This window comes from Macaca mulatta, chromosome 5 (assembly GCF_049350105.2).
Source record: "Macaca mulatta isolate MMU2019108-1 chromosome 5, T2T-MMU8v2.0, whole genome shotgun sequence".
NCBI lineage: Eukaryota > Metazoa > Chordata > Mammalia > Primates > Cercopithecidae > Macaca > Macaca mulatta.
This window is the reverse complement of record NC_133410.1, coordinates 39440339-39465311: the sequence shown is the minus strand read 5'-3', so window position 1 is coordinate 39465311 and position 24973 is coordinate 39440339. Positions and strand designations below refer to the sequence as shown.

The 24973-nt window shown below is 41.6% G+C and overlaps 1 protein-coding gene across 11 annotated transcripts in view; it reads right to left on the bottom strand.

The window, feature by feature from the left end:
* Positions 1–24973, bottom strand: part of RHOH (ras homolog family member H) — a 137814-nt gene that overhangs the window by 104440 nt on the left and 8401 nt on the right. The window contains exons 2-3 of one of the 11 annotated variants that reach the window (XM_078001628.1): positions 13981–14181; positions 12056–12744 (exon numbers count right to left, since the gene is read on the bottom strand). The gene's annotated coding sequence lies outside the window, so the exon portion shown is untranslated. 11 annotated transcript variants of the gene reach the window in all.

The window sequence follows — 24973 nt, the reverse complement described above, 5'->3', positions numbered from 1 at the left end:
GCACAGGGAAGGTATGATATACAGACATATCTCAGAGACATCACAGGTCCAGTTCCAGACCACTGCCATAAAGTGAATCTTGCAATAAAGTGAGTCACACAAATTTTTTTGTTTCCTAGTGCACATAAAAGTTATGTTGGCCAGACGTGGTGGCTCACGCCTGTAATGCCAGCACTTTAGGAGGCCGAGGTGGGCGGATCACCTGAGATTGGGTGTTTGAGATCAGCCTGATCAACATGGAGAAATCCTGTCTCTACTAAAAATACAAAATTAGCCAGGCATGGTGGTACATGCCTGTAATCCCAGGTACTTGGGAGGCTTAGGCAGGAGAATCACTTGAACCAAAGCGGCAGAAGTTGCAGTGAGCCAAGATCGTGCCATTGCACTTTAGCCTGGCCAACAAGAGCAAAACTCCGTCTCAAAAAAAAAAAAAAAAGTTATGTTTACACTATACATGATGCCTAAAAGTCTACATGGCTTAATTTTAAAATACTTTATTGCTTTAAAATGCTAACACTACAGCCTGGGCAACACAGTGGGACTCTGTCTAGATAAAAATTTTTTAAAAATTAGCCAGCTGTGGTAGTGCACCCTTGTAATCCCAGCTACTCAGGAGGCTGAGGTGGGAGGATCACTTGACTCTGGGAGGCTACAGTGACCTACGGTTGCACTACTGCACTCCAGCCTGGGCAACAGAGCAAGACCCTCTCTTAAAAAAAAAAAAAAAAAGCTAACAATAATCTGAGCCTTCAGCAAGTCCTAATCTTTTTGCCTCAATATTGATGGCTGCCAGTTGATCAGGGTGGTGGTTGCTGCAGGTTGGAGTGGCTGTGGCTATTTCTTAAAACAAGACAACAATGAAGTTTGCCACATTGATTGATTCTTCCTTTCGTGAAGGATTTCTCTGTAGCATGAAATGCATTTTATCCACAGCAGAACTTCTTGCAAATTAGAGCTAATCCTCTCAAACCCTACCACTGTTTTATCAACAAAGTTTATGTAATATTCTAAATTTTTTGTTGCCGTTTCAATGGTTTTCACAGTATATTCACCAGAAGTAGATTCCATCTCAAGAAATTACTTTCTTGGCTCATCCATAAGAAGCAACTCCTTATGCATTAAATTTTGTCATGATATTGCAGACATTCAGTCCCACCTTCAGTCTCCACTTCTAATTATAGCTCTCTTGCTCCTTCTACCACATCTGCAGTTACTTCCTCCAGTAGCATCTTAAATCCCTCAAGTCATTCATGAGGCTTGGAATCAACTTCCTCCAAACTCCAGTTAATGTTGATATTTTGACCTTCTTCCACGAATCACAAATGGCATCTAAAATGGTAGATCCTTTCAGAAGATTTTAAATTTACTTTGCCTAGATCCATCAAAGGAATCATTATCTATGGCAGCTATAGCCTTACAAAATGTATTTTTAAATAATAAGATTTGAAAGTTGAAATGACTCCTTGATCCATGGGTTGCAGAATAGATATTGTGTTAACAGGCATGAAAACAGCATTAATCTCCTTGTACATCTCCATCAGAGCTCTTGGGTGACTAGGTGCATTGTCCAAGAGCTGTAATATTTTGAAAGGAATCTTTTTTCTGAGCAGTAGGTCTCAACAGTGGGCTTAAATTATTCAATAGACATTGCTGTAAATAGATGTGCTGTCATTCAGGCTTTTTGTTCCATTTACAGAGCACAGGCAGAGTAGATTTAGCATAATTCTTAAGGCCCTAGGATCTGTTGGAATGGTAAATGAGCACTGGCTTTATCTTAAAGCCACCAGCTGCATTAGCCCCTAACAAGAGAGTCAGCCTATTGACTCTCTTTGAAGCCTTCGAAGCTTTGAAGCCAGGTATTAACCTCTCACTAGCTGTGAAAGTCCTAGATGGCATCTTCTTCCAATAGAAGGCTGTTTTGTTTCCACTGAAAATTCTATTGTATACTGTAGCCACCTTCATCAATGACCGTAGCTAGATCTTCTGGATAACTTGCTGTAGTTTATTCATCAGAACCTGCTGCTTCTCTTTATACTTTGGTGTTATGGAGATGGCTTCTTTCCTTACACCTAGTGAACCAACCTCTGCTAACTTCACACTTTTCTTCTGCAGCTTCTTCACCTCCCTCAGCCTCCATAGAATCGAAGCAAGTTAGGGCCTTGTTCTGGATTAGTCTTTGGCTTAAAGAAATTGTATAGCTGGTTGGATCTTCTATCCAGACCACTAAAGCTTTGTCCAAGCACTAAGGCTGTTTCACTTCCTTATCATTCATGTATTCCCGGGAGTTGAACTTTTCATTTCCTTCAATACATTTTCCTTTGCATTGACAACCTGGCTAACTGGCACGAGAGGCCTAGTTTTCGGCCGCTCTCAGCTTTCAACATGCCTTCCTCATTAAACTTAATGATTTCTAGCTTTCGATTTAAAGTGAGAGACACATAACTCTTCCTTTCACTTAAACATTGAGAGGCCATTCTAGGTTTATTAATTGGCCTAATTTCAATCTCGCTGTGTCTCAGGGAATAGGGAGGCCCCAAGAGAGGAAGAGAGGTGGGGGACAGCCGGAGCAGTCAGGACACGTACAGCATTTATCCATTAAGCTTGCTATCTTATATGGGCATGATTCATCGTGCCCCAAAGCAACTGCAATAGTAATGTCAAAGATCACTGATCACAGATCACCATAACAGATACAATAATAATGGAAACGTCTGAATTATTTTGAGAATTACCAAAATATGACAGAGACATGAAGTGAGCATATGCTGTTGGGAAAATGGTGCTGACAGACTTGCTCAACACAGAGCTGCCGCAAACCTTTGGTTTGTTAAAAAAAATGCAATATCTGTGGAGTGCAATCAAATGAGGTATTCCTGTACTAGTAACTGAAAAAAAGCAACCAGTCGAACAATCTGGGAAGGGTTTTCCATTTATGTAGAAAGATAAATGTGCAAACTTAGTCTGGTGCGATCTATCTTCCCTTGCCGAGAAGGACATTGGTCCAGGCAGAGGAAAAGTCTCTGCAATGATGGGCAAATCGAGGTTTACTGGGAATTCTCAGCTCACCTGTCACATGTCCCTCTCTAGAATAAACTGTACTAGGAACACAGCAGTTACTCCCTCAATTGCCTAAGGGAGAAGAGGAACAAAGAGGAATAATCTAAGAACGCAAGTTTATTCAGATTTTCTTAGATTTTTTCAATCTTCTTTTGAAATATGGACATAGGTACTTTTTACACAGATAATATTGTAGATACAGAGCAATAGGATAAAACATTTCCCTAGATGCTCAGCTTCTAATTAAGGATCAGAAAGATCAAGAAACTGAACAAAACAAATACATAATGACCCTGAAACTACCAGGATATTCCAGAGCAAAATTCTTTTTTAATGGTTCAGTTCATTGCTTACGCATATATAGTGTTCTATTAACATGACATTTCAAATCCACAGAAGTCTAAAAAAAGTGACAAAATATCTGCCTTTAATTGTCTTTAAACTAGGACTACTTTTAAGGAGCCTAATGGGACAGAAGATAATAAAGAAAATGTTAATATAGTTTAGACTAGGCCCAGAGGTTTAAAAAAAATTTTTTTTTTTACTTAGTTGATAATGTCTCTGGCCCTCACTTTTTTTTCTCTATAGAAGAAATTATTTCATTTGGAGAGGTCATGCAACGGCCACACAAAGGCAGAATGGTGTGGCTGTACTTCATCACCATAAAGTACCATATAGCTAGGACCTCAGAGAATAAAATGCTAAATTAGAGAGAGGAGACGCAATGTTCTGCATATAAATGACCTCACTCTCCGGTTCCGCCTGCAAAAAATTAAAATTTAAACAGCCAAGTTCTGTAATAAAGGTAAATGCAAAATGCCAAGAGAACACTAAGGACAGAGTGTTAAAATCTTCCAGGGTGGTGGGGTGGGGAGGGGGAGAGGAGGAACATTTGAACCTGGTCTTGGAGGAGAGAAAGAAAATAGGACTGGCGGACCGTATGCAGGCAGAGGAAGCGGCTGGTGCCCAGGTGTGCACATGGGTATTTGGAGAATAGACAGGGGGCTATGATGGCTGAAGCACAGGTGGAAGATGATGTTAGAAAGGGACAATGGGGCCAATTTGTAAAAGGCCCTTTACCCATATGAAGTATAAAATAACCTGCATCCAGCCGAGTTCTCTCTCCTTACTTTTCTCCTCAGCCCTGTCCCTGCTTTACCTAGCCAACACAGTTTCTCATGCATTTTTCTGAAGCTATTACATTATTACATAAATTCACATGCCTGTAAGTATGAATGCATATAATGATTACACACACATTTTTATATACAAACAGCAGCATACCACTCTGCTGCAGTTTCTCCAGACTGTGCAACATCGCTGACACTCTGCCTGGCCTTTCCTGCTTTGACAGCTTTAATCCTGCTGCCGTACGCTTTCCTGCCCCGGCTCTTCCTGGTGAACTTCCACCCATCCCAGAGCCCAGCTCAGATGCTACCTCTTGCATGAGGCCTTCTCAATAAGCAATATATTTCTCCCTTATTTGAGCTCACATGTCATCTTTAAATGTTTTACGTTTTTTGAATAGTGATTACATGCCTATAGAAACATTTTAAAAGTATAAAAGTGAAAAAATATACCTCCCTTCTATGGTGCCCAGGCCATTTTCCCAGAGGCAACCATCGGACTAAGTTTCTCATGCACTTTTCCAAAGCTATTACATTATTACGTGAATTCACATGCACATATGTATGAATGTATGTAATTATCACACACACACATTCTTTTTTTTTTTTTTAAGATGGAGTCTCACTCTGTCACCCAGGCTGGAGTGCAGTGGCACAATCTCAGCTCACTGCAACCTCTGCCTCCTGGGTTCAAGTGATTCTCTTGCCTCAGCCTCCCACGTAGCTGGGACTTCAGGCATGTGCCACCATACCCGGCTAATTTTTTGTATTTTTAGTAGAGACGGAGTTTCACCATGTTGGTCAGGCTGATCTCAAACTCCTGACTTCAAGTGATCCACCCGCCTTGGCCTCCCAAAGTGCTGGAATTACAGGCGTGAGCCACTGCGCCCGGCCAACACACATTTTTATATACAAACTACAGCATGCTATACTATACTCCGTGATGCCTTTCTCACTTAGTAATAGATTGTAAATCTTTTTCCTTATCAGTAGATTGAGTCACCCAAATCTTTCTAAATTCCTTTAGTACAGGACTACACAATTCCTTCCATTATGGATCAATCTTAAAATACAAATATAATATTAAATATAAATGAAAAGTCAATGCGGCGGCTGAGACTTTCTCACTATACTGTATATAGAGGCAGCTTGTGGTGATCAGAACCCTGGACTGACCGTCAGGCTTGAATCCCAGCTCTACCTCTAGTTATATGACCTGGTTCACGCCATTTAGCCTCTCCAAACCTGTTTTCTCATCTGCAAAATGAGGCGTTGAACTAGATGGGCTCTCAGGGCCCCTCCAAGGCTGGTAGTTCACGTTTCTGTGAACCATCGATATCATACGCTGCCTTGAGAGCAGATTTGAATAGAGAAAAGGGTGAAGGAGCAGAGAACCTAAAGCTCCTGCCTGCCACCAGATGACCTTTTCCTGCTCCCAGGCTGTTCCTCATGCCTTCCTTGACTTCCCTAGCCTTCCCTCTCCACCCCCAGCCTCGGCCCAGAGGCATGCCTGCAAAAAAGCCCTCAGCCTGGGTTCATCAGCCAAGCTAAGCGCAAGGGGCCCTAGCAGGTGCCTGATTTCCAAGACTGTGTTCAGTAGCCCCTATCTTAGATTTACACAAGGTAGACCAGAATTTGGGCATGTTTTCCTGGGAACATGTGCCAGCCCAGTTGACAGTCCACTGGCCTCATTGTAGAGAGAATGTGCATATAATAAATGCCTTAGAGAGCTCTCGGAAGTTTGGAGAAACCACCAGCTCATCTGCAGACTCTGAGTAGCAGAACAACCACGTGGCCAAGGAGGTTGAGAGGCCCAGAAGTGAGTGTCATTTGGGCTTGATGAAATCCTTCTGTTCTCCAAAGCATCCTTGTGCTTTGCCAGACAAAAAGGCAGCCATGGTCATATCACTCATTTGCCTCCCAAATGTTCACACCAAGGACAGAAGTTTTGGACCTTGTACAAAGCCTTCCACACCTTAAAACAGTCAAATATCATGAACCAGATGTCCATCAGGAGAGCAACGGGTATATGCCCTAAACTGGAAAGGTGCTCACTAACCACCTGCTCTTAGAACGATGATTTGTGGCTCTCATTAGATTACCCACAGCTCCAATATGGAGTTGGACATCCATCTTTGACGCCAACTCGAGTAGCCCACACAGCTACTATCGACGTTTGAAACCAGGAGGCATAATCCTAACTCCGTTTCTAGCAGCAGGGACTTTCAGAAAACATACTCCTTGTGGAATTAATTTGCCATTTCCATTCATTTTTGCCTTAATTTGTCTCTACTTCTAAAATATAAGTCAAGCTGCCACACAAAATAAGTTTTATAAGGTTGGGGGAAGACAATACGCCTCTTTTATCATTGAATTCCTTACTATTGTAGAAAAAATATTTAATCATGTGGGGAAAAGTATGTGACAACATTGCTACATGGATAAAAGAAAAGCAAGGCCAAATTGGTATGTGCAACATAATCCTGATTTCTTAGTAGAAATAGAGAGAGGAAAAAAGTCAGAAACTAAACCAAGATTTTAACAATACTCATATACTGGTGCAATTACAAATTGTGTGTGTGCTTATCTATGTTTCCTGAGTTTCCTTCATAGACATACATCACTTCTATAACAAAAAAAGTAAAAATAAAATCTCATGACCCTTTGTAAAAGAAAATATAAACACATCCTGTAATTTCTTCCTGGGAAGAGGTAACATTTGCTAGTGTCACTGGATAGTCACTTTAAGAAAGTACGGCCCGGCAGGACTGGGTCCTGGATCAGGATTGGCCCCTAACTGATGAAATTACTTGAACAACTCCGAGGCCCCGACCCTCCTGCCACATCTGACAGAGGAGCAAGTCTCAGTAGGTCTGTAAGTTCCCTTCTCACTCATTCTGGAACTCCTCAGAGCAGGGCTCTTTCATACACCACTCAAAACATTTTTTTAATTTGTAACATTCCAGTGATTTGGGTTGTGTCCAGCCCATCCTGCTCAGCATGCTAGAAAGATTTCTAGGAGAACTAAGACCCTAGGAATGTTGGTTTATTGGATAATATAATTGGGTTCCACTGTAATGACATGGGAACTTGTTTCCTTTTGTCACTGAGACCAGAATAGTCAAGTTGGTCGAAATCTGAAAGATCATCTTCTAATCCTGCCCCCAAATTTCAGTCATCTGATAACCATATTTGAACTATTATTTATTTGATATGTTTTAAAAATCAACTCTAAGTGAACTCACATGGCCTTGTCCTAAGCAATTAAATGGATGAAATCATAGATTTGATTGTCACTTATAATTTTTTCTGAAAACATTCAAAGAAACATATACCTATTTAAAACATTTTTTAAATGCTTGCCCTAAAAAGATCTTGTTTCCTACCATTGGTGCCCACATTGTGCTTGGGGAAATTTATATCCAATCCAATCCAATCCTCAAAGTTTTCAGAGAAACTGACACTTAGAGAAAGAAACCTCTTGCCTAAAGACTCATATTTTTGTGACAAGTCCTTATGTTTTTATTTTTTGTTTCTTGTTTTTTTTTTTATTATTGAGATGGAGTCTCACTGTCTTGCCCAGGCTGGAGTGCAGTGGTGCGATCTCAGCTCACTGCAACCTTCACCTCCTGGGTTCAAGCGATTCTCCTGCCTCAGCCTCCGGAGTAACTTGGACTACAGAGGTGCCCGCCGCCATGCCCAGCTAATTTCTGTATTTTTAATAGAGACGGGGTTTCGCCATGTTGGCCAGACTGGTCTCAAACTTCTGGGTTCAAGCAATTCACCCACCTTGGCCTCCCAAAGTGCTGGGATTACAGGCATAAGCCACTGCACACGGCCTAAAAACAATTTTCTTAAAAGTATCAAAGAGCTAAAAAAAAAAAAAAAAAAAGTAACTGTCAGGCCAAAGTCTAAAAATAAAGGAGAAGCCAGTGAGGTAAACAGCATTTGTCAGCTGAAAGAAAGGGAGATGAAAAAGTGGAAAACGAGCTGCAGTTCCAATGGCCTCAAGGGGCAAGGATGACAGAAGTCAAAGGTCAGAGTCCACCCAGGGTGGAAAAACTAATGGACCCCAATATATACATTTTACTTATTTGTTTTTTGATACAGAGTCTCGCTCTGTCACCCAGGCTGGACTGCAGTGGCACGATTTTGGCTCACAACAACCTCCACCTCCCAGGTTCAAGTGATTCTCATGCCTCAGCCTCCTGAGTAGCCGGGATTACAGGCATGCACCACCACGCCAAGCTAATTGTTATATTTTTAGTAGAGACTGGTGTTGGCCAGGCTGGTCTTGAACTCTTGACCTCAGGTGATCCACTTGCCTTGGCCTCCCAAAGTGCTAGGATTACAGGCGTAACCACTGCGTCCGGCTTCCCAATATATATATTTTAGCCAGAACCCCAAAGGGTACACCATAAGGGTAAGTGTGAGTCAGAAGTAATTCCACCCCCTTCCCTATCCCAAGAAACTGGAGAGGGACATTACCTTAGGCTCTGTTTAGAGAAGGAAGGAAAAGAAGGAGGGAGAGAAGGAGGACCATGAAAGACATACAATGCTTGAAAGATTGGAGTCCACCCGGGTAACTGGCGTAAGTTTTCAAAACCCTCTCTGAAGAAATATTTGTATCCTAGGCCTTGGGAAATCATACCAGTCACTTTTCTATGGCAATGAGGAGCCCACAAAGACAGACCTTTTATTATCTTAAGGCATGCATTACTACCTAAAGCAAGAGGGACAAAAGGAGAAGAAAAATTGCTGTGGTGTTCACAACTCATGGTCTCCTCTTTCCCTCATTCTCAGGACGCCAGCTTGGCACCCACTCCCGATACTCCTGATGTCTCATGAGAGGAACCTCACTGGACATACGGTGTTGCAGTCTGAAAGAAAATGGGCAGCCTTACCAGGTAGTTTTTATCAAGATAATGAATTTGCCATGGTTCTTGGCTTTACCTCTTACCCTCAGAAATCTGATTCCCTCAACTAACAAGAAAGTATCTGACTTTACAGAGTGAAACTCACTTTAACCAAGGTCACAAGATTTGCTTGTATATTGGGATGCCAATTCATTTGCTGACCATGAGAAACGCAGCTCTCATGAGGACTAGAATACCATCAACACAGCCTGTGTATTCTTTCCCCACAGAGAGGGCTATTGGAAAGACAAGCTCTGATACCAAGACGTTCCCTGGTCAACAGGGACTCAGAGTGAAAGGAGGTGACTGAATGATCCAAGAACATGCTTTAGCCTAAGCCTTACCTTCTCCCCCATGGTCTTATCCATGGGATCATAACTGGGGAAGTCCATTAGCCAAGGTTCTCTCTCCACTGACAATGCATGGATGGGCACGGCCAGAATATGATTCTCAAACATCCCTGTTTTCCATGGATGACTAACTCCCAACTTTCTGATTAGTATCTCTTCATACAAATTCAACTTCTCCGGAGGACTCTAATCCTCTTCATGTACCAGGCTTCCCTAGGCTTGCCTTGGTAGCCCCAAGCCTACCTGAAATTACTTTCAAGAGACAATTGTAACTCAGAGGCTGAGGTGGGAGGATCACTTGAGGCCAGGAGTTCGAGACCAGCCTGGGCAATACAGTAAAACTCTGTCTCTAAAAAATAAAAATAAAAAAGAGACAACAAAGAAATACAAAAGAGCCCACCCCAGGACATGAGCATTAGTTAACCTTCTGAAATCTCATAACCCCAAAGTGAATTGAAATGTACCAGAGGGTAATCCCCAAACACCATCCACCTTTCTCTAGCCCCCTCATCACCTGTGCATGATGCCCATATCTTGTAACATTCTGTGTACCGTGCAAACATTCATCAGAAAGCTTCCTTCTGCCCCACCATCCCCAAAGTGCCACCCATACCACCACCCGCCAACCAAATAGCAAAGGAGGAGATTAAGGAACCTGCATTACATCAAGCAAGTCTTCACAGTACTGTATGCTTCGTGCATTTAAGCTTTTAAAGCAAAGGAACTAGGCCAGGCACAATGGCTCACACCTGTAATCCCAATACTTTGGGAAGCTGAGGGGGGCAGATCATTTGAGCCCAGGAGTTTGACAGCAGCCCAGCCAACATGGTGAAACCCCATCTCCACTAAAAATACAAAAATTAGCCGGGCATGGTGGCACATGCCTGTAATCACTTAGACCTGGGAGGCAGAAGTTGCAGTGAGTGGGGATCGTGCCACTGCACTCCAGCCTGGGCGACAGAGCAAAACTCTATCTCAACAAAAAAGAAAAAATGTTTAAAAGAAACTAGAAGAAGGAAAATTACAATGGAGAGGCTCAGGCACGGCGGTCTAGGGCAGCTGTCCTAGGATGACCTAGCTGAGTGCAATCACTACCGGGTACCATCTGGAATTTTTGCCTCCACACCTCTCTCACCAGAGCGATTCTTTGGTAACTAGGAACTATGGCCTCATATCTGTTGATATTAGTTGTCTTAACCAGACCCTAACAAGGATTTCTTTTTAGAGAATTTTTGTTTTGTTTTATATTAAAAAATCTTACTAAATCTGACTAAAATTAAATTTTAAAACCTCCCCGTGGACTCTTCCGTGTTCCGTTTCCCATGAGGCTTTACGAACCTGGCCCAAGATGGGTGTGTGTGTGTGAGAGAGAGAGAAACAGAGAAATGAGAGAGAGAGAGAGAGAGAGAGAGAGAGAGAGGAATCAGGAAATAGAAGAGTGAGACCCACACTTGCCATTTTTCTAAAACAAGGTTCAAGGCAACTTTCACTATCATAGTTAGTTACCCGTGGGTAAACTGTGTCCCCTCTTACACGCACCTTTGTTCACATAATGATACAGAGGGGTGTGTTTCTCTACCACACAAAAAGTCTGTTTTCCCTTCTCCCTCCTTTAATGATATTCTCCTGGCTGAATTCTAGTGTCTTCCCAACCATGAGTCATCACTGCTATTCCTGCACAAAATAGAGTGCTCTGGGCCTCTCACTTCTACGAAGGACTATAGTTCAGAAAAATCTGATAAGATGATAAGATCCCCACAGCACGTGTCTTGCTCTGAGATTATTAGAGACCCAGTTTAGGGGAACCCTCCCTATAGGGAGATGGCAAAGGAAGCAGTTCCCCAATCTATCAGCAGTGGCTGCCACCCCCATGATAAGGATCCCGTGCAAGGAAGTCTGACTCTCGGGGTTTCAGCCAGCTGGCACGGCCAGTATCCAGCAAGTCCCCATCAGGGAGCATCTTACCAGAAGGTCCCTGCCTACATGGAGTGAATCAAGGGTGATAAAAAAAAGTCCTCTCCCTACCAAATATATCTTCCATCCTTGGAGCAGCCCTTTCTCTTCAGGGTTGGAGCTTTGTTGAAATGCAAATATCCTTGGAAGGTAAAGACTTTTTTTTTTTTTTTTTTTTTTTTTTTACCATTAGCACGTTTACACAAATGTGCATCCAGTCCCATTCTTTCCTCAAAGCCAGTTTTGATTGGAGGAGAAGGAAGTTTTTTGTTTGTTTGTTTGTTTGTTTGTTTTGTTGAGACGGAGTCTCGCTCTGTCGCCCAGGCTGGGGTGCAGTGGCCGGATCTCAGCTCACTGCAAGCTCGGCCTTCCAGGTTTACGCCATTTTCCTGCCTCCGCCTCCTGAGTAGCTGGGACTACAGGCGCTCGCCACCTCGCCCGGCTAGTTTTTTTGTATTTTTTAGTAGAGACGGGGGTTTCACCGGGTTAGCCAGGATGGTCTTGATCTCCTGACCTCGTGATCCGCCCGTCTCGGCCTCCCAAAATGCTGGGATTACAGGCTTGAGCCACCGCGCCCGGCCTAGAGAAGGAAGTTTTTTTTTTTAAAAAAATCACCTATATACAAAAGAGAGGTGAGGATCAGAAGATATACCTTACTGGGCATTGATCCTATTCTCTGGCCCATTCCCAGATAAGTGTAAGCCCTCGATGACTTCAAACAGCACTGGTAGCCCACCAGTTTTCCATGTCATCTGTGGATTATCTGAAGTGACATGAATCTGAACTCTCAACAATTATCAATCATGCAGTCATTCCTCAAACATGTGTCGCACTCTGATGACATGCTGGGGAATATTCTAGATTTGCACAGAGGACGAAATAAACTGAGGAACTCTAATCCATCCCAAGGTCAAGTGTCCAATGTATGGATGACGATTGCCTAGGTTCGTAATATTCATCATAACGAAGATGTTAAGGAAGGATTTGGCAGTTAATTTGCTTCATTTGCTATCCACCCTACAGTCCTGGGAAGTTATCTCTATCATAATTTATACAGCAGTCGAGGCCCAGGGTAGTGAAGTCAGGGCAGCCTCCAAATTTAATCATCTAAATCATTATGTACCCTGGGAGTTGTTTACAATGTTTTCCTGGGAAGCTGTATTTTTAAAGCACCGGATGACTCAGAAGCACAGTCCAGCTGGAGGAATACTGTTAGACAGCTCGGGGCAGCTTTCTCAGACAGCTTTTCATTTGACCATCACAATTCGAGAAGGAAGCACCATGACATTGTAATTCCCATTTCATAACTGAAGCAGCTTAGGCACCGAAAAAACAATCCGGCTAAAAAGTAAAACAAAACAAAACAAATCTGCTCTCTTTTTCCATTTTATTTCCTTTTCATCTCTTACAAACAAACTAACGGAACTATCAGAACAAATTATCTCATGAACAATCATTTATGACTCCACTGTTTGCAAAACCTCTTTCAGTCTTTGTACCATCCACATAAGAGCAATCAAATAGCTCGCTAAAAACCCAATGAAACTACCCCCAAGACATCACCTATGACACTTAAATGTCTTCCTGCATCACTTCATTTTTGCCATTAAAAATAATCAACATTACACTTTGGGAGGCCGAGGCAGGCAGATCACTTGAGGCCGGGAGTTCAAGACCAGCCCAGCCAACTTAGCGAAAGCTCGTCTCTACTAAAAATACAAAAAAAATTAGCCAGGCGTGGTGGTGCACGTCTGTAATCTCAGCTACTTGTGAGGCTGAGGCACGAGAATCGCTTGAGCCCAGGAGGCAGAGGTTGCAGTGAGCAGAGATTGCACCAGCTGCACTCTGGGATGCGTGACAAAGCAAAAGGCCGTCTCAAAATAAATAAATAAATAAAGTTTTAAAAAAAAAATAGAAATAAAATATATGTTAAATAAAATGTTGTTTGTTCCATTCAACTTACAAAACATACCTCTTGAGGGACTAGTGTGCTAATATACAAAGATATACATTCAAATAAGACACAGTTCCTACTTTTAAGATGTTTATAGTACAATGAGAGAAGACCAACAATGACAACATAAAGTAAGCTGTTCATTAATTTATGACATTCTCTATGGCAGGCATTGTTAGTTTTCTGCTCCATACCTGTGCCTCTCTTTGTCATCAGTAATAGATAATATGCAGGCTTCGGGCAATGGATCATGTTTGGTCTAGCCCAGTATTTCTCAACTTTTTTTTCAAGATCATCTCCCTAAGAGCATTTTTAGACGCTTTTTTCCTAATTGCCCCTTCCATGAAATTTTAATACCATAGATAAATTATATGTCTGTATATATGCTGTATGTATGACTGTGCTTTATACATATAAAGAGTGAGATATTTTTCCTGCCTTTTCCCTCCCACAAAAGCAATATCCTTCCCGTAAGGGATGATATCAACAGCACCACCCTATCCACACCCTACCCCAACCCTCACGCTGTTCTCCACCATGCTCCCCACACCCACCCACTCTGCCTGTTAGGAATGTGTGGTCTAAGGGAGTTGTTAATAATAAGCCTAATTCCTGTTTCCCACCTTCATGGGAGCTGGGGTGGCTGTGTAACCTTGTTCTACCAATGACACGGAAGCTGGTATCTGTTTGGGAGGTCTCCGGGAACATTCTTGGTTTCCTGGAAAATCCAACAGCCACTGCCAACTCATCCTCCTTTCCACTCCAACCTTCCCATGCGTCTTGAATGGAGCACATAACTAGAAGCTGCGGCAGTCATCGTGCAGCTATGACAAAAGACAACAGAATGGTAGGCAGTCTCATTGAGCCATTAGCCCAGGGCCGGAAACGCAGACCTCCGACATCCTGTTACGTGGAGAAATGAATCCTGGTTGCTTTAAGCCCCTGGTTGGTAGGTATTGCATCAATTATACAATTGTTATACAAAGCATGTTAATTGATCAACTGGATGCCTTACAAGCAATAGCTGTCCTCTTATGATCACGAGTTATTGGTAAACCAAGCTGGAAAGAAGCACACACATACACACACACACACACACACACATGTAATCAGGAATATTACACAAATCAGACACGAGATTTCACTCCTGTTTAAGAGGAAAAGTCTTTTTCACTAAACGAATCAACATTTCAAAGAGTTATATGGTATTCAAACTAATATTTGGCATTTGGAATTAACAAACTTTTAGATATTTGGTATTACTGTGTAGAAAAATGGTCATGAAAAGATACAAGGTAATTTTCCTTTATTTTCCTACTTTACACAAAATGGATATATTTATGATTTACCTAGGAGATATGTCTTTCAAAATATTTGAAAGTCAATTCTTTTCTAATTGAATATTTAAGATGCATAAGGAAAATGTGCTTCTTAAAGGATCTCTTAACTGGACGCCATGGCTCAGGCCTGTAATCCCAGCCCTTTGGGAGGCCGAGGTGGGTGAATTTGCTTGAGGAGTTCAAGACCAGTCTGGGCAACATAGTGAAACCCCATCTCTACAAAAAAATACAAAACTTAGCCGGCATGGTGGTGCATTCCTGTAGTCCCAGCTCCTCGGGAGGCTGAGGTGGGAGAATCACCTGAGCCCAAGAGGTGGAGGTTGCAGTGAGCCATGATCGGGCCACTGCACTCTAGCCTGGGCCACAGAGTGAGATCCTGTCTCACTAAAAGAAAAAAGAAAAAAAAATCTCTTCGGGAACCTTTTTACAGGTTAAAATGGAGAAATAATCATCTGTATTCATCACTTGAATATTTTATATTTTGCTTAAATTATGATACTAGCTAATGCTAATTAGCTCATATTTTAAAAATATAAACCACTCACAAACTTAACTGATAATTCCAACATCTCTCACTAAAAGTGGTTTACTATGCTTTGAGAAACTCAAAATCCCTCTACATCTAAAGAGCCTCTAAATTTTATTAGATACAATTTAATTATAGACTTAGGGCTTTCAAAGCATTAGGTTTCTTTTAAAATGTCAAAAAAAAAGTATCATGCCAGAATCATTTAAATTAATTTCATTATTAACCTCACACCGAAAACTGACATTCTTTTAATAAAGATTATTGGCCTTTTTTTTAATATACAAACAATATATGCTACTTATAGAAAAGACAGGAAAAAATGAAAAACATTTTAAATCATGTAATCTTATCACACACTAGATAATTTCTAACATATTTATTTATCTCCATATTCTGAATTCATGTATAAGAATACATATATAGGCCTTTTTATATTATAAATAAAAATATTATACATATATATATTTTTTGAGACAGGGTCTCACTTTGTCACCTTTATCATCTCATACATTTCTGTTGGGCATTTTAAGTTGTTTCTTGGTTTCTCTATTATTAGCAGACACCATTTTGTTGAGAAGTCTTGCTTTTATAATAAAACACCTTGCATTGTTTTCTTAGGAATAATTCTTAAATGTGGTAAAAGACCATGAACAATTTAAAGCTGATCATTCATGTTGTTGCCTAACAACTCACAATTTTTCCGAAAAGAGGCCTTTCTAAAGTCTCCTAAAACAATTCCAAATAATAATTTAGAACAGAGCATATTAAGTGGAGAGAAGAAGGGATTATTTGGCTCGTTTTCCTGACTGGCTGATGATATTGTTCATAAATTGTTCGTTGGCCAATATTTTGTAGGAAAAGAAAAAACTTGATTATAATTTAAAAGTTTCTAAGCAAACCTTAAAGACTATAAAGGCAACTGAACTTGTTATTTATTCTGCATTTTACATTGGTTACTAGTTTGTTAATGAAACAGTTCTTAAGAGTTGTTAAGCACTCCCAAAATTGGCAAAGGAAACAAAAAGTAACTATAATTAATGGATAAAATAATGAGCTATGTACCTGTTGAGAAATAAAACCAATCACGACAAAATTTATAAAGGAAGGAGCACTAACGTTTAAATTCCAAATAGCCCGAGTGAGTGTAGAGAAATAAACAGAGTATGATCATTTCAGTCCTCCAAAGAAAGGACAAGTAAATCAGAGGAAGCTGGAGGATAATATAACTTTATAAGGTTGGTTGGTCACAGGTCCAAAAAAATGTAGATAGAAACACAGGCTGAAAACACTGGTGATTTTATTAAAAAAACACAATTGTACCATCTAGTTTTTGTTTTTGTTTTTAATATTTTTTGAGACCAAGTCTCACTCTGTTGCCCAAGCTGGAGTGCAGTGGCATGATCTCAGCTCATTGCAACCTCTGCCTCCTGGGTTCAAGCAATTCTGTGCCTCAGTCTCCCAGGTAGCTGGGATTACAGGCGTGAGCAACCATGCCCAGCTAATTTTTGTATTTTTAGTAGAGACCAGGTTTTACCATGTTGGCCAGGCTGGTCTCGAACTCCTGACCTCAGGTAATCCACTCGCCTCGACCTCCCACAGTGCTGGGATTACAGGCGTGAGCCACAGTGCCCGGCCACCATCTAGGTTTTAAACAGAAGCCACAAGCATCTAGCCCCTGCTGGAGGAGAAACTTTAATTTTTCCTTCCATTTATGTGTGTGATGGGTCTTTCCTGGTGACATATTAAGTGGGTAGTACTTGGGGAAATCCAAACTATTAGTTTGGGGTTTGAACTCTGGACCCAAGTTTTACATAGACCCCTCCTGCTGCATCCTGAAAACTATCCATGTGTTTTCATAGCTCTAGAATGTAATAGAAACACTGCCACAATCTACATCTCAATTGCTTTTCCTGAAATGTAGAGGATGAAAAAAGAAAAGATAACTATAGGATTCAGATAAAATACTCATAGTTGCCTTTTGTTAATTCAAATGATCCTTTAAGTTATTAGCTGTATTTCTATCACATTAGGAAGCAATGTCAATGTTTAAGCTTCTTTCTGTAGATTTTGCACATCTTGGAGGGAAAACACTGGGATGATAACTTTTTTTTTTTTTTTTGAGACGGAGTCTCACTCTGTTGTCTGGGCTAGAGTGCAGTGGCGCAATCTCTGCTCACTGCAACCTCCGCCTCCCAGGTTCAAGCAATTCCCTGCCTCAGTCTCCCAAGTAGCTGGGATTACAGGTGCCTGCCACCACGCCTGGCTAATTTTTGTATTGTTAGTGGAGATGGGGTTTTACCATCTTGGCCAGGCTGGTCTTGAACTCCTGACCTCATGATCCACCCGCCTCAGCGTCCCAAAGTGCTGGGATTACAGGCATGAGCCACCGTGCCCGGCCTGATGGCAATTTTAATACATAAACACTTAAAGACTCACAAATAAGATGTATACAAGTATATTTAACCTAAAAAGCATATGCCTTATTTGCTATAAGAAATATCCATTGCTATTATATTTTTAAAGTAGATATTATTATAGATATTTCTCTGATATTGCCAGATATTCTGTGTTTAGGAATATATGACAATATTGTTTTGGCACATATAGGAAATTGTGGTATTGTCAATAAGTAAGGGTTTTTCTGGCTTTTCCCCTCCTATTTCCTGTATGTGCCTCCAACCCTCTCTCCTACTTCCTTATCACGTGAAGAAGACAGAGAAAGACTATTATTGATATAAATTTCAGCAAGTTACTGCCCAAATAGTAGAACTTGAGGAAAATCAGGTTTTATCAAGAAAAAGTATACCAAAGGGGATTTTTAGGCCCCTTAAAGGTTTTTGTAGTTGATTTTACATCATTTAAATTTGACTCTAAATACATTGAGTTTCCTTTTCCTTGTTAGAAGGAATAATTACAGGCATTCTTATGCTTCTCAACCACAGTTGGGATCATTTTCAGCTCAAAACTGGAACAAAGACCAGGAGAATTTTTTGTGGCAACTGAGAAAAAAAAAATGCAAAAAAGGGAGAAAAAGGTTCATAGTAAGGGTTGTATGTTTAGAGGCTCTCAAGAAGGTGACAGCTGGACCTGGAGGGAAGACAAATGAAAAGTAGGGGTCCTGCCTGAAAGAAAGGAAAAGAGCCAAGGAAGAGATGTGTGCCAGTCCATTCTCTGCATGGGCAGCTAGGTTGCTAGACATAATGACCTGGCAGGGGAAATAATCTCCAGGAGGTAAGAGGAGGAGAGACTTTGCTACCAAACTTTGGTGTACATGGAATATTTGTGTTTTGAGGGCTGTGATTGTATGATGCAATATTATTATTAAAATAGATATCGAAACTTGCAGGAAACCTAGTCATGGATGTGCAATAATTAAAATGGTTATAGAAGTTAAGGCACACTGATTACATATCTGTTATAGATTTTCCCTCTCTATCTCAAAGACAGATTTCCAATTTTTATGCTATCTCACATCAAGAGAACCTTGACTCACAATGTATTTAGTCAATTTCACATTCTTTTTCTCTGGAGGGATGGAGATGGGAGTGCGTTTCTCTTTCTCATCCTGTGTCAATCCACTGTATGGCTGTGACATGAGAATGTGGCCTCATCTTACCACTTCCAGCAGGGTTGGCTAATTTAAACAGACGGGTTTGGGGTAAGTCTCCATACCGTGCCTGATACTACAGTCTGGGAGCACAGGAAATGAACAAAGCTTTCAGCTGAAAACACTCAGTTCCCCAAATTGCAGGTCAGATACTCACTAATGGAAGATGACCAACTGGGCTTCTGTGATCAAAAGGAAACGAACTATCTTCAAAGTTATCAAAGCCCAACCAGATGCTCAGCTTCAGATAGGACAACTACATCTTACACTCAGAAGCGAGCATGTTACCCACCGGCTAATGCCAATGCCTTTCACCCTAAAAGCAGCCAGGCTGGTATCCAGTACGTTGCTGAGGGGCATCAGGTGACCCCACACTACTCACTACACTCTAGAGTTGGCCAAACCAGTGCTTACAACCTGCCTGCATTTCTTTTTCTTTTTCTTGTAAACTGAGTCTCGCTTTGTTGCCCAGACTGCAGTGCAGTGACACCATCTCGGCTCACTGCAACCTCTGTCTCCTGGGTTCAAGCGATTCTCCTGCCTCAGTCTCCGGAGTAGCTAGGATTACAGGCGCATGTGCCACCACGCCCAGCTAATTTTGTATTTTTAGTAGAGACGGGGCTTCGCCATGTTGGCCAGGCTGATTTTGAACTCCTGATCTCAGGTGATCTGCCTGCCTTGGCCTCTCAAAGTGCTGGGATTACAGGCGTGAGCCACTTCACCTGGCGCTGCCTGCATTTCTTGTGCCACCCAAGGCATCATGAGCTGATAAGTAAGACATTGAAGTGGCATCTTGAGAGGCTGCTTTCCCAAATGGGAACCCACCCTGGCTTCACTTGAGAGAATTCAGAACTAACCATTTAGAGCATTAATCATGTTATCTGAAGGGAACCAACTCTAGCCCCGCATGCTACTCATTTTAAGGATCTGATGCTATAAATCTACACATGTATCTGCCATCTTACCCTCATTTCAGCCATCAGTTGGAGAAGCAGCATTTCAGTCTTTAGGAGATTAATCTGATGTCAGTAATAACCAGAACTTCCTCTGCAATAATCCCTCTGCTGAGGCTGGAGCTCCTCACATGAGGCCTCTGGATCCCTGAGAGTCCGTGAATGGGTTTTAGAGGGTCCTTATATCCCCTAAGCCTCTGCGGCAAATGTTCATGTCCCTGTATGAGAAAGCCTTTGGCTCTCATTACATCGTCAAACGAATCCGTGACCAAAAATAGTGATTAGGAAACATTGCTCCAAAGCATAAGCCAATCAGTCCATTAAAAACCCTGTTAGGTGGGGAATAGAATAGTCAGCGCGTGCTTGTAGAAAGAGGTCTGATTTCAAGTGTTAGACCCTTGCACATCCAACAGACCCTGTGAGTTGCGCCTCCAGTGTTAAGATGGGTCGTTAACTTATCCTCGATTTACCACACCATGTCTCGAGAGATTAGAGGCCCTGATGATGGGGAATGTGAGTAAAGTAAAAGAATCGTCTCCACCGTAAGAAGAGCACAAGACATTGAAGGCTATTTGAAAGCTATTACAATCACTAAATTTCCAAAGCCAGGTGAAGCAGATAATCTCAGAACCGTGGCTACTGCGATGTCATGCACTTTCATATGTTTATTTTGTGATATAAGGTTGTTATGGCATAAGTCTAATTGTTATGACTATTTTGAGTGCTCAGTTCTGTATATAAAATACTACATTTCATCAAAAAATATACTTTCTTTTCTTCTTTAACATAATGTTATCATACAGTAAGGTCCAGAGTGTTTTCTGTCCATAGCTCTCCCATATTCTACTACGGGTTTAACAACCACCTCTCTATGGCCGGAAAGAGACTGTTTATGGGCCCCAGACTCTCCCCATGACCTTCTTTCTCTGTGCTCGTAGTTCCCTTGGCCATGGCTACTTTTAATTTGTTCAGATGCCGGACAAAACTGTTTAACTATGGAAGAGAATTTTGTGCCACAAACTATATTCCTTTAAGGAATATCATATGTACAGCTTCCTGTTTTGTGCTGTTTGTTTCTATAACAAATAACTTGTCCCTCTGGGCTTTCTCTGTTTTCATTCCCCTTTTATAAGTCCTTCAATTCTGAGCCTTTAAGTAACCACCCACAATACACACACACACACACACTCTCACACACTCACAGATATACCTTCCCTGGACAAAACCAAACTGTTACCTTTATTCCACTAGTGTTTCTCAAAGTGTAATTTTCAGGTAATTCACATCGCAGTCTTCACAGGGTGCGAGGATTTGTTAAAAATGCATGTTCCTGCCAACGTCCAGACCAACCGCATCAAAATGCATGGAGATGGAACCTGGATGCTAAATTAACTCTTCCCCCACTCATTCAGGTGATTCTCAAACACACTAAAACGAACCGGCCAGGCGCGGGGGCTCACGCCTGTCTGTAATCCCAGCACTTTGGGAGGCCAAGGCGGGCGGATCACGAGATCAGGAGATCAAGACCATCCTGGCTAACACGGTGAAACTCCGTCTCTACTAAAAATACAAAAAACTAGCCGGGCGAGGTGGCGGGCGCCTGTAGTCCCAGCTACTCGGGAGGCTGAGGCAGGAGAATGGCGTGAACCCGGGAGGCGGAGCTTACAGTGAGCCGAGATCGCGCCACTGCGCTCCAGCCTGGGCGACAGAGTGAGACTCCGTCTCAAAAAATAATAAATAAATAATAAATAAATAAATAAAACTTGAGAACCGTTGCTTTACCAAAATCATTTCCTCTCTGGTTTCAGCCCCTATTTTTTTCGGGTCAAAATGGAGCTATTTTCTTATGCATCTTGTTTACCTCTGAGATCAGCATCTCATGGTCTCTTCCTAAGAAACCTTCTTTCCCCGTCTCTCTGGCCTTTGATGGTAGCTTTTCTCTGGGCTATTTCTCAGGCCTTGCAGTCTACTTTAGCAAGTCCTCAGGACACAGTTACTTACTTCTTCCTCCTCCTTAAGCTGCTCTAAAGAAACCCCTTTAGCATCCACAGCTCACACTGCCCAGCTCCAAACTCCCTTTACAATACCCTGCCCAGGGATTCACAGTAACATCGATTGGTTAAAGGTAAGCCCCATATGGTTCACAAAACTCATAGCCTTCCTCCTAAATATTACAACTACTCAAGATCACTATTAACAGGGGTTCTCCAAATTTCTTAAATGCACACACCACGACCACAATAAACGAAATAAAAACAAGTTCTCCTGTTTCACCATTCTAACATACCAAATGCTGTCATTTTTTTTACAGCTCACATTTAATTCTTATTCATAACAAAATCAGAACGTAATTAAAAATTTTAATTCTGCTTTTCTAACCTAATATCATATCAAATATATTTTCATAACTGTCATAACTATGATTTTTAATGACTTTAAAACAACCCACGGGCTGTGCTCAGTGACGTGCCTGTAATCCTAGCACTTTGGGAGGCTGAGGCAGGAGGATCACTTGATCCCAGGAGATGGAGACCAGCCTGGGCAACAAAGTGAGACCCCGTCTCTACAAAAAATAAAAGGTTAGCCAAGTGTGGTGGCACACACCTGTGGTCCCAGCTACTTGGGAGGCTAAGGCAGGAGGATCAAATGAGCACAGGAGGTCAAGGCTGCAGTCAGCTGTGATTACACCACTGCACTCCAGCCTGCGTGACAAAACAAGACCCTGTCTTTAAAAAAAAAAAAAAAATCTCCTGGAGTTAATGTTGCCAGAGCCCCTATTGCTTAGTGTTTAGGTTATTTTCAGATTTTGCTGCTATACGTGATAATACGATGAATATGTTCATGCATTTTATTTCTTTCTTCTTTGAATTATTTATTCAGAATAAATTTGCAGGGGTGGAATGAATGGATCAAAGTGTATGAACACTTTAATGGCTCTTGGTACATATTGTCAAATCGCCATATTTGTATTTTACACAGTTCCTCAGTAGTATGCTAGTAAATGTTTAACAACATGCTTGACCCCCCGCGCCCCGAAAAAAAAAAAGGTAGGGAGCCTGATTTACTGTGTTTGCTGATTTTCACAGTGTAAATACTTTTACCATAGCCAATTTCAAGCCACCAACATGACATCGCTGAATGCAAAATTGAAAAGAGATGCTCAGATAGCACATTATAATACAGCATTTCCATAATACAGATAAAGAGAAGTCAGTAACTTCAGTGGCTTGGAAAATTTCTGAAAATATGACAATCAGCACTTGTAAGCGAGCCTGTTCTAGAACACCACTGTAAACATCTCCCTTGATATTTTGCAAGAGCACATCTTTTTTTTTTTTTTAATTGAAATCATTGAAATTTCACCCTGTTCCCATCTGTGTGACAAACAATGAGCATGCTTTTAGGTCCACAGATGATACAAATAATGAACAAAATCTAATGCAAAAAAAAGGGGGATAGAGTGAACATCTAATGCCTGTCTGGGTTGAATAATTCCGTCTACCCACCCTCAAGCATTCATTTTACGGTGTTTTTTCCGTGAGATCATGTATACAAACGATTCGATCATTTGTTTACTTAACGAGGCACTGAATGGATGACTATATGTAGTTCTCAGGCAAATGTGATGAGACCCGTATCTTCTGTTTCTTAACCACTCTCTTCCTTGGTTTTCTTTTCTACGAAATGAGGAAGAGGTCACTGTGACTTCTGTTTTATGAGAAACTGAGTGCAGAGATAAGAAAGGTTCAACTTATGCTCTGAGAAACACTTGAACATTTAGCAATGCTCTGGAAATTTCTTCCAAAAGCAATTCATTAGCATTCTATTTTACCAGAAAAGAATGTGATTTGGCACTTTCTTGCTTGAAAGCAGCTTCCCCTCTTTGGACTGCCCCGGAATAATATGTAGCTTCTAGATGTATACAACACTTTGGTTTTTAAATTAGTGGCGCCCTATGTTTGCATGTCAAAAGGTAGGTAGGACTGAGCTAAACATCCTCACACCTTTGACCCAGTCACCCCACTCCCAGTAACTCATCTCAAGGAATAAATTCAAAACAAAGGAAAATACTTTCTGTGTAAAAATATTAATCACAATAGAGAATAGATCAATTTGCCTCATTTCAGCACTATTCAACTTACAGTTTCTGGGTCCCTGGTAGGACAGTTCTGGATTCCTGGTTCCTAAATCCCCACCTGTAAAATGACCACTTTCCAAGTTGTTTTAGGGCTTGCATTTTTTAATCACACAGATTCCCGGATCTCATGTGAGGGTTGGGATATGAGACATGGAATTTCAGTTTCTTAAAAGCTCCCCAAGTGGTTTTGCTGTCCAGCCAGCTTTAGAAACCACTATTCCACACTGAAACAGCAGGCACATGATCATTATCGCTGAACAACTGTCCACATCCCGGCAACAGCATGAGAACTTCTTGTGCAAGTCGTCAAAAGGTTGTTCAGGGCATTCAAGCAGTTGCTAGAGTGAAACGGCTACAGAGCCACGGAGGAGCCCTAAGTTTCAGGCACCCTACCACCCCCCTGGGTCATCCTTTCCATCTCTGACACCCTCCTTGCTCTCACTGCCCACCCCAGCCCCCCACTCTGTCATGCTGCCTCCCAGCCTCCACCTGTGCACCCCATCCTGACTTGTGCCCATCCCTTTTCATACACAAAGCTCCAGAGTCTCCTCCCTTAGGACACCAGTGGGACTCTAGAAGGAACACTACCACCGTTTGACTCAAGTCATCTGCGCACATAATTAGGAATCCCCTGCACAATTAACACACCAGGTGGATTTCCATTTTTTATAGGAGGCTTTTAATCCAAAAAATATTTATAACCTAGAGAGTGGAATGGGGAAGCAGGATGCTTTTTAATCTTGGCTTTCACCTAGATCCAAGCATCCTGAACCCAAATAAGCACTTAATGCCACAACGATCCCCACTCGTAAGTAGAAATGGAATTGTAGTTGTGCTTTGTTAGCACCAAAATTAACACATTGTAAGATAGAATAATTTAATTTAAACTGGGCAAGGAAGAAAGGTCGCGCTCTCTGCCTCTAATGAAAATCACCTCTAGAATTCCACCCAAGCATTCAGAGAGCAACATCAAACAAGGAGGCCCACAAGTAATGCAGCAGCTACTCAGAGGACCTCTCTCATAAGCTAGAGAAACTGTTACAGAAAGG